We start from the raw sequence: 10,329 nt of genomic DNA on the forward strand, positions 1-10,329 counted from the left end.
GGGGGAGGGGGGAGGAGAAGGAGGAGAATTTAAAACTCAAAATCTTATGGAAGTGAATGTTGAAAACTAAAAATAAGTAAATTAATTATAGGAAAAAAATGACCGGCATGTGGATTTCAGGAAAAAAAAAGGAAAAACTTACATGAACTGATATAAAGTGAACATTGTACATAGCAACAAGAATATTGTACAATGATCGAATGTGAATGACTTCACTATTCTCAGCAATACAGTGATTCAAGAAAATTTTGAAGGATCTATAATGAAAAATGCCAGCCATCTCCAGAAAAAGAACTTATGGAGTTTGAATAAAGATCAGAGCATACTTTTTTTTATGCTTTTTCTTTATTTTTCTTGGGGGTTTTTTGGTGGTCAGTATTTCCTTTCACATGTCTAATGTGTTAAATATGTTTTGTATTACAACACATGTGTAACGTATAAAGTTGTTTATCTTCTCAATTGAGAAGTGAAGCTGAGAGGAAGAAGGGAGAGGTTTTGAAACTTAAAATTTAAAAAAAAAAGAATATTAAAAATTCTTTTTCCATGTAACTGAAAAAAAATAATAAAATATTTTTAAAGCAAAAAAGAAAAGAAACTTGGTTTCAGTTAGAGAGTAAGATTCAAATTGCAATATATTGATCTTCATTTGGGATCTATAAAGCTCATCTTAACTTAAAGAAAAATTATTAAAAATGTACCTCCCAGTCACCTAACTTTCAAGCTTCCCCAACCAATATGTCTTCTTTAAGTATTGCAAGAAAATTAGTGTAGTTCAACTCCATTGGGTTTCAACATTTATTCCAGAAATGTATTTGCATTTGCCAAATACAAACTTGTCTTTTTATCAAAAATGTGGTTGCAGATATTTGACATTTATTTTTCATTTCCATTAATCACAAGTCTTTCATTATTAAGGACTGTCACTGACTTCAGCCTGGGGCGAGGGGAAATAACTTACTTTTTGAATGACTGCAACTAACATTAAAGCATGGAATGTGGGGAGATATGGAACAGCCCTTTTATAGATTATGTATGCCTTACCCTAGTCAATACCTAGCATATTGGAAATTAACAGAGGACAGAAATCACGTTTGTTTGGTTTTTTTTCCAGTTAGTTCAAGCAAGTTGTTAATGGACTTCTGACCACCTAGAAGCTATTTATAATTATTAGCAATATGGTTATTACTCTTGCTAACAACGCTCTAGAGTACATTACAGTCACTGTTAAGGTCTTCATTATACTCTTAGCATGAACTAATCAAACACTATGTGTTCATTAAATCAGGTTTGCTTTCTTTAATTTAAATAAAAGTTTAGTTATAAAAACTAAGATATACTAATGACGTCTAAAAATATTGAATCTCTTACACTTATTTGTTTTGTAGTTAGTTTGTAAGTTCTCAGTGTGCCCTGCTTTCCTATTGCACAAAACACTTTTAAATATTGTATCTTCAGATTCAGAGTACTATAGAAAAGAATAGAATTATGAATCTATCTCTAAAAATCTATAAATATCATTAAGAGCAACTCTTTTATTTTTGCCCCAATATATGTGTTACTGATATAGGGAACTCTCAATGAACAAACTAGGAAAACTCATCCAATGCAGATACTTGCTTTGAAACTTAAATAATTGCCTGGGACTATTAGAGGTGTTAAATGACTAGCACAGGGACAATGGATCCTAGTTCACTGGTGTGGAGGCCATTGAGTTTAGTGGGCAGTGAAGTGAATCATTCCCAGAGCCCAGGACTAGAAGGAGTGGGTTACTGAGGCACCCAGCAGTCACAATAATGGGCACCACATTGGAGTTCCTGAAGTTAAATGGTTAGGTTCTCCAGGACTTCATTTGTGGACTGGGTGCATGGCAGCTGGTGAAGACTCTGAGGCATTAAAAGCTTAAGTCACTGGCCCCATACTATGCAGGTACTCTAAGGAGGGACTTAAACCTCTGCCTAACTGATTCCAAGACCAGGCCTCTATCCATGACAGAATGTTGCCTTTCCACATTTCCACTTACCTTTACAATTTGTGGAGCCTTTCCCTTGAAACGACCCTGAAATTATACTGGAACTGAATTGGAATCCTTATTCTTCCAGCTAAACAATTTAACTTCTTTGAGCCTCAATTGTGGAATCTATAAAATATGTTTAATAATACTTGTATTAACCTACTGGACAGGGATGTTGTGAACGAAATACTGTATATTAAGCACCTTGCAAATTGTAAAACCCCATTTAAACATGAGTTATAATTTTCTACCATCTTCAGCCTTCTTAATTTTCCCTGTGAGGGTAGATATTATTACCATTTGACATCTATGAAAGTGAGGCTCAGTAGGATTAAGTCTCTTGTTAATGTTATCAGCTAATTAGTGTAACTGATTAGTGCTTCTGATTCCTAATTTAGTATACTTTGCATACATGTTTCTGAGCTGATTTAAGTGCAGCTTACATGGAAGTAAGGAATTAAAAATATAATACTTAGTGTTTTGTTTTGTTTTGTTTTTTTACATCCCAAAGATTTTTTGAGATATTTACTTCTATTGATGATTAAAAAAAAAAAAAATTCCCTCATAGCCCAGTATGTGTAGCTTAGGTGGAAGAGTGGATAGAGCATTAGGCCTGGAGTTAGGAAGATGTAAATTCAAATCTAGTCTCAGACACTTACTAGCTGTGCGGCCATGGGCTAGTCATTTAACTCTCTCAGTTCCTCATCTTTAAAATGAGCTGGAAAATGAAATGGTAAACCACTGCAATGTCTTGCCAAGAAAGACCCAGATGGGGTCATGAAGAGTCAGACACAACTGAGATGACTGAACAACAATGACAACAACAACTAGTCTACAATTGAAACTAATATCACTACAAGTCAGGGAGAAATTTGAAAATGGCTACATTGGAGATAGACACTTCTGGGAGTGGAGTAAGCATTAAATCTCTATAACTCTCCCACATTCACCTCCAAACAACCATAAAATAGCATGCCAAAACAAATTCTGGGACAATAGAACTAGAAAAAAGACAGAGTGAAACAATCTTTAGTCCAAAAAAACTTGGAAGATCAACAGGAAAGTTCTGACTCACTCAAGTAAAAAGGCAGTGCAGTCCAGGATAGGAAGCTTCCCAGCAAGCAAGCAATAAGCCCTACCTCAACAAACCAGAGGTAGATCCCAAGCCCCATTGCAGTGGACCAGGACCTCTCACATGCCTCAGTATGACCAGGGGAAATGGATAGACTTCGACTCTGAGAACCTCTATGTGCGTTAGCATAGTCCCAGGCAACCAAATAGCCTTAAGGGGCCAGACCTCCACAAGCTTCAGCATAGCCCTGGGCAAACAGGTAGACATAAACCTTATGGGTGCCTAAGCAAACAGCAGACACTACTTCTGGGACCCCTCCACATACTTCAACATAATCCCTGGCAAACAGATAACCTCCAGCAGCCAGACCACCAGTGTGGCCCCAGAGAAATGCAGAAATACCCACCACTGTCCTCAGGACACACCAAACACTACCACTAGGATCCCAGCTCAGCACTAGGTAAGATGCGAGACCCAACAGCCTCCAGCAGCACCAGCCAGCCCCCCACCCCAACCTCTCAGCACAGCATCAAAAGTGAGGGTACCCCATGAGCCTCAGAGCAACATCAGTGCAGAACCAGGTAAATACCCAGGGCTTGCAGCCCCTGGCACAAGATGCTTGAGATACTACCACTTCCACTGTGGGAGCAAAGGCCAAATTATAAAAAAAGAAGAAAAGAAAAAAGGCCAAAAAATTAGCAAAAACAACAACAACAACAACAACAACAAAAGAATCTGACCATAGAAAGTTATTATGGTGACAGGGAAGATCAAGACACATGTTTAAAAGAGGACAACAATGTCAAAATACCTATGGGCAAAACTACAAAGAAAAACAGGAAGTAGTGCCAAACCAAGAAAGAATTCATGGAGGAGCTAAAAAAGGAGCTTAAAAATAATATGAGAGGTAAAAGCAAAAATTGGGAAAAGAAATTAGAGTTATGTAAGAGAATTATGAAAAAAAAATAGACAACAGTTTGGAAAAAAGAAAACAACAGCCTAAAAAGTAGAATTGGCCAAATGGGAAAGAAAGTATAAAAGCTGAGTAAAACAACTTCTTAAAAGTTAGAATTGGGCAAGTGGAAGCTAATGACTCTATGAGACATCAAGAATCAATCAAACAAATTCAAAAAATGAAAAAAAATATAGAAGAAAATGTAAAATACATCAATGGAAAAATAACTGACCTGGAAAATAGATGCAGAAGAGACAAAGTCAGAATCATTGGACTACCTAAAAGCTATCATCAAGAGGACCTGGACAGCATCTTCTAAGTATTATCAATGAAAGCTACCCTGATATCCTGGCAGCAGAGGGCAAAATAGGCAGTGAAAGAATCCAGTGATCACCTCAGGAAAGAGATCCCAATATTAAAAATAATTCCAAGGAACATTATAATCAAAATTCAGAAGTAACAGATTAAGGAAAACTACTTGTAAGTGGCTAGAAAGAAAGAATTCATATATCAAGGAGCCACAAACAGGATTACACAGGACTTAGCAAGTGCAATGTTAAAGAATCAGAGATCATGGAACATTGTATTCTGAAACTACAACCAAGAATCACCTACCTAGAAAAATTAAGCATAATACTTCGAGGGAAAAATATGGTCATTCAATGAAATAGAATAATTTCAAGCTTTCATAAGGAGAAGACCAGAATCAAACAACAACAACAGCAACAAAAATTGATCTCCAACATCAAGACTCTAGAGAAGCCTAAAAAAAAGCAAAAAAAGGAAAAGAAAATATGAGGGATTCAATGGAACTGATCTGTCAATTTGTTATCTATTTAGCTCTGGCTTCTCAAGAATGCATTAAATTCCTCAACGTCATTGAATATCAATTTTTCCCCCTTATTGATTACACTCAGTTTTGCTGGGTAGGTGATTCTTGGTTGTAATAATAGCTCATTTGACCTCCAGAATATTATATTATAAGCCCTCCAATTCCTTAATATAGAAGGTGCTAAATCTTGTGTTAACCTGATTGTGTTTCCACAATACTTGAATTGTTTCTTTCTGGCTACTTGCAATATTTTCTCCTTGACCTGGGATCTCTGGAATTTGACTACACTAATCCTGGTAGTTTTTCTTTTGAGATCTCTTTCAGAAGGTAATTGGTGGAGTGTTTCAATTTATATTTTATCTTCTGTTTCTAGAATATCAGGGCAGTTTTCTTTGATAATTTCTCGAAAGATGATGTCTAGGCTCTTTTGTTTATCATGGTTTTAAGGTAGTCCAATAATTTTTGAATTATCTCTCCTGGATCTATTTTCCAGGTCAGTTGTGTTTTTTTCCAATGAGATTTTTGACATTGTCTTCTATTTTTTTATTCTTTTGGTTTTGTTTTATAATTTCTTGATTCTGTATAGAAACATTAATTTCCATTTGCTCCATTGTAATTTTTAAGGAATTATTTTCTTCAATGAACTTTTGGACTTCTATTTCCATTTGGTCAATTCTGTTTTTTAATGCATTCTTCTCCTCATTGTCTTTTTGGACCTCTTTTGCAATTTTATCTATTCTATTTTTAAGTTGTTATTTTCTTCAGTATTTTTTCTGAGGTCTCCTTTAGCAAGTTATCAACTCATTTTTCATGATTTTCTTGTATCATTCTCATTTATCTTCCCAATTTTTCACCTACTTCTTTTACTTGATTTTCAAAATCTTTTTTTGAGTTCTTCCATGGCCTAATACCAATTCATATTTTTCTTGAGGCTTTGGATGGAGGAGGCTTGACTTTTTTGCCTTCTTTTGAGTTCATGTTTTGATCTTCCTTGTTACCAAAGTAAGTTTCTATAGTGTAAGTTTTTTTTTTCCCTACTGTTTGTTCATTTTCCCAGCCAAATATTTGACTTTTTAACTCTTTGTTAAAGTAGGGCCCTGCATTCCAGTGTGTTGAGGGTGCATTGTTCCAAGCTTCAGGGATTTTGTGCAGCTGTTTTCAGAGATATTTCTAGGGATCTGTAAGTTTTCAGTTCTTCCAGGATGGTATGATCTAAGGAAAGATGTTTACTCCTCTCCTGAATTGTTCTCTAGGCTGTGACAACAAGCACTCTTTTCTGCCCTGGAACTGTGAGGGGGGTTCCCTCTCTACTGCTGCCACAAGCTTTACTATGCCAGTGCTTCGCTTCTCCCCAGGACTGCCACCCAAGACTGTGACCCAGATCCAAGTATGCATAAATAGCTCAGTGTCAGCAAAGAGACCCCTGTAATCTTCTCATCAGTGGTTCAATCCCCTTACCATCTGTGAACTGAGAGCTCCAAAAGCAGCCACTGCCATCTCCCTGGGGCTGTGCTGATACTGGGGCTGGACTGTGCTCCTCTCTCATTCAGGCCCAAAAGACTTTTCCCACTGAACTTCTAAGTTGTCTTTGTCATTTGTGGGTTGACAAGTCTGGAAACCACCATAGCTGCCTGTAATTTAGTCCCCTGGTGCATGTTCCCCATTCACTGGGCCTGGTCTATGCTGGTGCCTTGCATTAGACTGTGCCCCCTTCCTAGCAGGGTTCAACAGACCTTTCCTGTTGACTTTCCAGGTTGTCTTGGGCTGGAAATTTGTTTCATTCTGTCTTTTTGTGGGTTCTGATGTTCTAAAATTTGTTTAGAGTCATTTTTACAGGTATTTGGAGGGGTTTGGGGGAGAGCTCAAATGAGTCCCTGTCTTTACTCTGCCACCTTGGCTCCACTCCAAAATAATTAACAACTTTAGCAAAGTTGCAGGGTATAAAATAAATCCATATAAATCATCATCATTTCTTTACATGATCAACAAAGCCCAGCAGCAAGAGATACAAAGAGAAATTCCATTTAAAATAACTGTAAACAATATAAAATGCTACCAAGACAAACCCAGGAACTACAGGAACACAATTACAAAACATTTCACACAAATAAAGTTAGATCTAAACAACTGAAAAAATACAAAATGCTTATTGGTAGGCTGAGTTAATATAATAAAAAAATATAATTCTACCTAAATTAATTTACTTATTCAGTGACTTACCAATCAAACTACCAAACATGATTTGGTAGAGCTAAAAAAAAAAATAACAAAATTCATCTTGAAGAACAATAGGCCCAGAATATCAAGGGTATTAATGAAAAAAAAAATACAAAGGAAGGTAGCCTAACAAAACTAGATCTCAGACTATACTACAAAGCAGCAGTCATCAAAACTATCTGGTACTGGCTAAGAAATATAGTGATGGATCAGTGGAATAAATTAGATACCCAAGACACTGTAGTTAATGACCATAATAACCTAGAGTTTGATAAACCCAAAGACCCTGGCCTTTTGGATAAGAACTCACTATTTAACAAAAACTGCTTGGAATACAAATACAAGCAGAAAGAAAGACAGTTCCTGACCTCAAGGAATTTGTATTCTAATTAAGGGAAGAGGGGAAAACACGACACGAAACTGAGAGGAGGTAAGGAAGTTTCTACACAGGGGCTTGGTGGAGAAAATTCAGAATGAACCTGGAAGAAAAATAGATAAGTCTGGCTTGGGAACCTTCTCCCCTTTCACACTGTCCCTGCTCCAAAGTGAGACTCTAGGAGTTATCCAGTCAGAGGGAGAGAATACTTACAATGTGAGAATTTAAAGTAAGCAGCAAATTTCTAGGAGGAAGAGTTTTTATGGGACATGGTAGACAAAGTCTGGAATACAGCCTGATAATGACATTTTCTTGTGCTTGTTTCTGCATCTGGAAAATTTGTTTTCTTCTTTTATTAAATACTTCTTATCTTTTTACAGATCAATGAAAAGCAATGAAGGTTTAACTCTTCTCCCTGACCCTCCTCTGTGCCAGCAGCTGACTACCATTTTTCTACACAATTTCTCCATTTCCTTAGGCTGTTGTTAATGTCTGATTTGGTCTCATATATACTGCAACTGATCATAAATGCTTCATAACATGTGTTTTAATTAATTCCATTCAAAGGGATTATATTAGAAAAATTTAAGGAATAGCTGGTAATATAAATGACCTAGATCTGAACCTCATTGTAAAATAGCTGAGATTTGACCCTGGCTTATAGTTGTTCTATCATTTTATCTTGTTCTTTACAGAATATTCTATTAACAAAAGGCTAAAACCACTTTTCAACAGCTAGATGGTGCAGTAGTTAGAGTGTTGGGTCTTGAGTCAAGAATATCTGAGTTCAAATTTGGCCTTAGACACTAACTGTGCTATCCTGGACAAGTCACTTAACCCATTTTATCTCAGTTTCCTCATCTGTAAAAAGCAATGGCAAACAACTTCACTATATTTGCCAGGAAAATCCCAAATGGGGTTACAAAGAGTTGAACATGATTGAAAGGAATAACCACCAACAACAAATAGGCAAGGAAGTTGAATATTTGAGTGTCTATGGTTTCCTTCTGTCTTTGACTTCATTAAAGGATATATTCAATAGGGAGATTTGGGGATCAAGAAGTATTTTCATGTAATTCCAAATTATAATTTTTCATTTGAAATCTCATTAGTGACAAGGTTTTAGATTGAATACCAACACTCAATTCCAACTGGCTTGTGCATAGACACAACATTTAATGTTGATGTCATGTATCAAAGTGGAGGGACTCCATAAAACTAGGGATGGGTAATAAAATAATTTTAAAAAACAAAAAATAACACACAAATTTTCTGGCAGTCCTTTTTTATTCACTTTCTGTTTCATAAATGAATTCTTTAAAAGTGCTGTGCAGGTATTTTTTCCATTCCCACTCAATTCAACTTTGTGTTACATTGCAATTAGTTATGACCTAGGGAGTTTAAACCATTTAACTTCTCTGTGAATCACCTAAGTGCTGAGATTTAGAGTGTGTTACATCTGAGGCTACCCATCAAGCAAAGTGACACTATGTGTCTATAAATACATCCAAAGTAAAAAATTATTTGAATCTTAGTGATATTTTATTCTCATAAAGTAAACATTGAAGCATTTTTATATTTTGGTGACATGAAGACATAGACTTTCTTTCTATTTTAATACAAATTTAGCTTCTCTACCAGGTTTTTATGCATCAGTAGTGATAGAACTTCATTCAGTCATTAATTCAATCAGCATTTACTAATTATCTATATGTTAGGTGTGGTGCTAGGAACTAGAAAAAATCAAAAATTGTTCATGCATTCAGATACTTGCATTCTCCTGGGGGCCGCAGGTAAGTAAATACAAAGTATATTTTATAGCAACAAAATATGAAATGATTTCCAGGAAGGTGAGGAAGAATTCCAACTCCTGGGGAATATTGGTATTTGCTGCATTTTCCAAGGATATCCTCTAAATTTAATAAGTATAACAAAGTCCTACCTATCAGATCAAAAAGTCAACTGAATATGAATAGGATAGAGAGATACTGATAGACAATTGTTCATATGAAAAATACTGGATTTTAAAAATAGGTGGATAGGTAGTTGAGACAAGCAAAGTTTAGTTTCAATAGGGCAAAGAAAACACTGCCTAACAAATTCACCTTTCCATGAGTATAAGGGATGGAATCAAGGGAGAATGACTGCATTGTCACTGAAGGTCTTCAGGTAGAGAGTGGATTATTACTTGCAGGACAGTTTTATAAAAGATTCTTATTTCAATATGTGTTTGATAAGGACATAGACTCAACCTTCAAAAATTTAATAGTATAGCAAGCAATTGGGTTCATTCAAACTTGGCTTCATAGTGAATGCAATTCTATTTGTTACTGTCAAGATTTGATTCTTTTTCTAATTGGTCTATATTAAAATGACATGAATCAAGTCAACAAACATTAATTCTGCACTACCATATTCAAGTTCCTGCACACAACCAACTACTAGGGATATATATATAAGAAGTTTATATTCTAGTGTATCCAATCAATAGCTAAATATTTTTTCTACTTGCACATTTCTCATATTATTCATTTTCTCTTTACTCACATGGCCACCATTCTAACTAGGCTGTCATTGATTCTTCCTCAAGTATTGCAGTAGCTTTCTAATTGGTTTCCCTGCCTCAAGTTTCTTCCCATTCCAATCCATCCTGTATATAGCTGCCAAAGTGAATTTCCTAAAGCACAAGTCTGATCTCCTTGCCACCTCACCACTCTTAATTTCTCCAGAGGCTCTCTCTATTGTAGGCTGAGCATAAATTAGCTTATTCTTTCTGTTGAGGTTCAGGCCTTAAAATGCAACAATAAAACTTGTCCAAAGTGCCCACATAAAATCTAGTTACACGTATCTTTAGTCATTAGGCAAA

Source organism: Phascolarctos cinereus, unplaced genomic scaffold (genome assembly GCF_003287225.1).
Source record: "Phascolarctos cinereus isolate Bilbo 61053 unplaced genomic scaffold, phaCin_HiC Scaffold_726;HRSCAF=1367, whole genome shotgun sequence".
Classification (NCBI taxonomy): Eukaryota; Metazoa; Chordata; class Mammalia; order Diprotodontia; family Phascolarctidae; genus Phascolarctos; species Phascolarctos cinereus.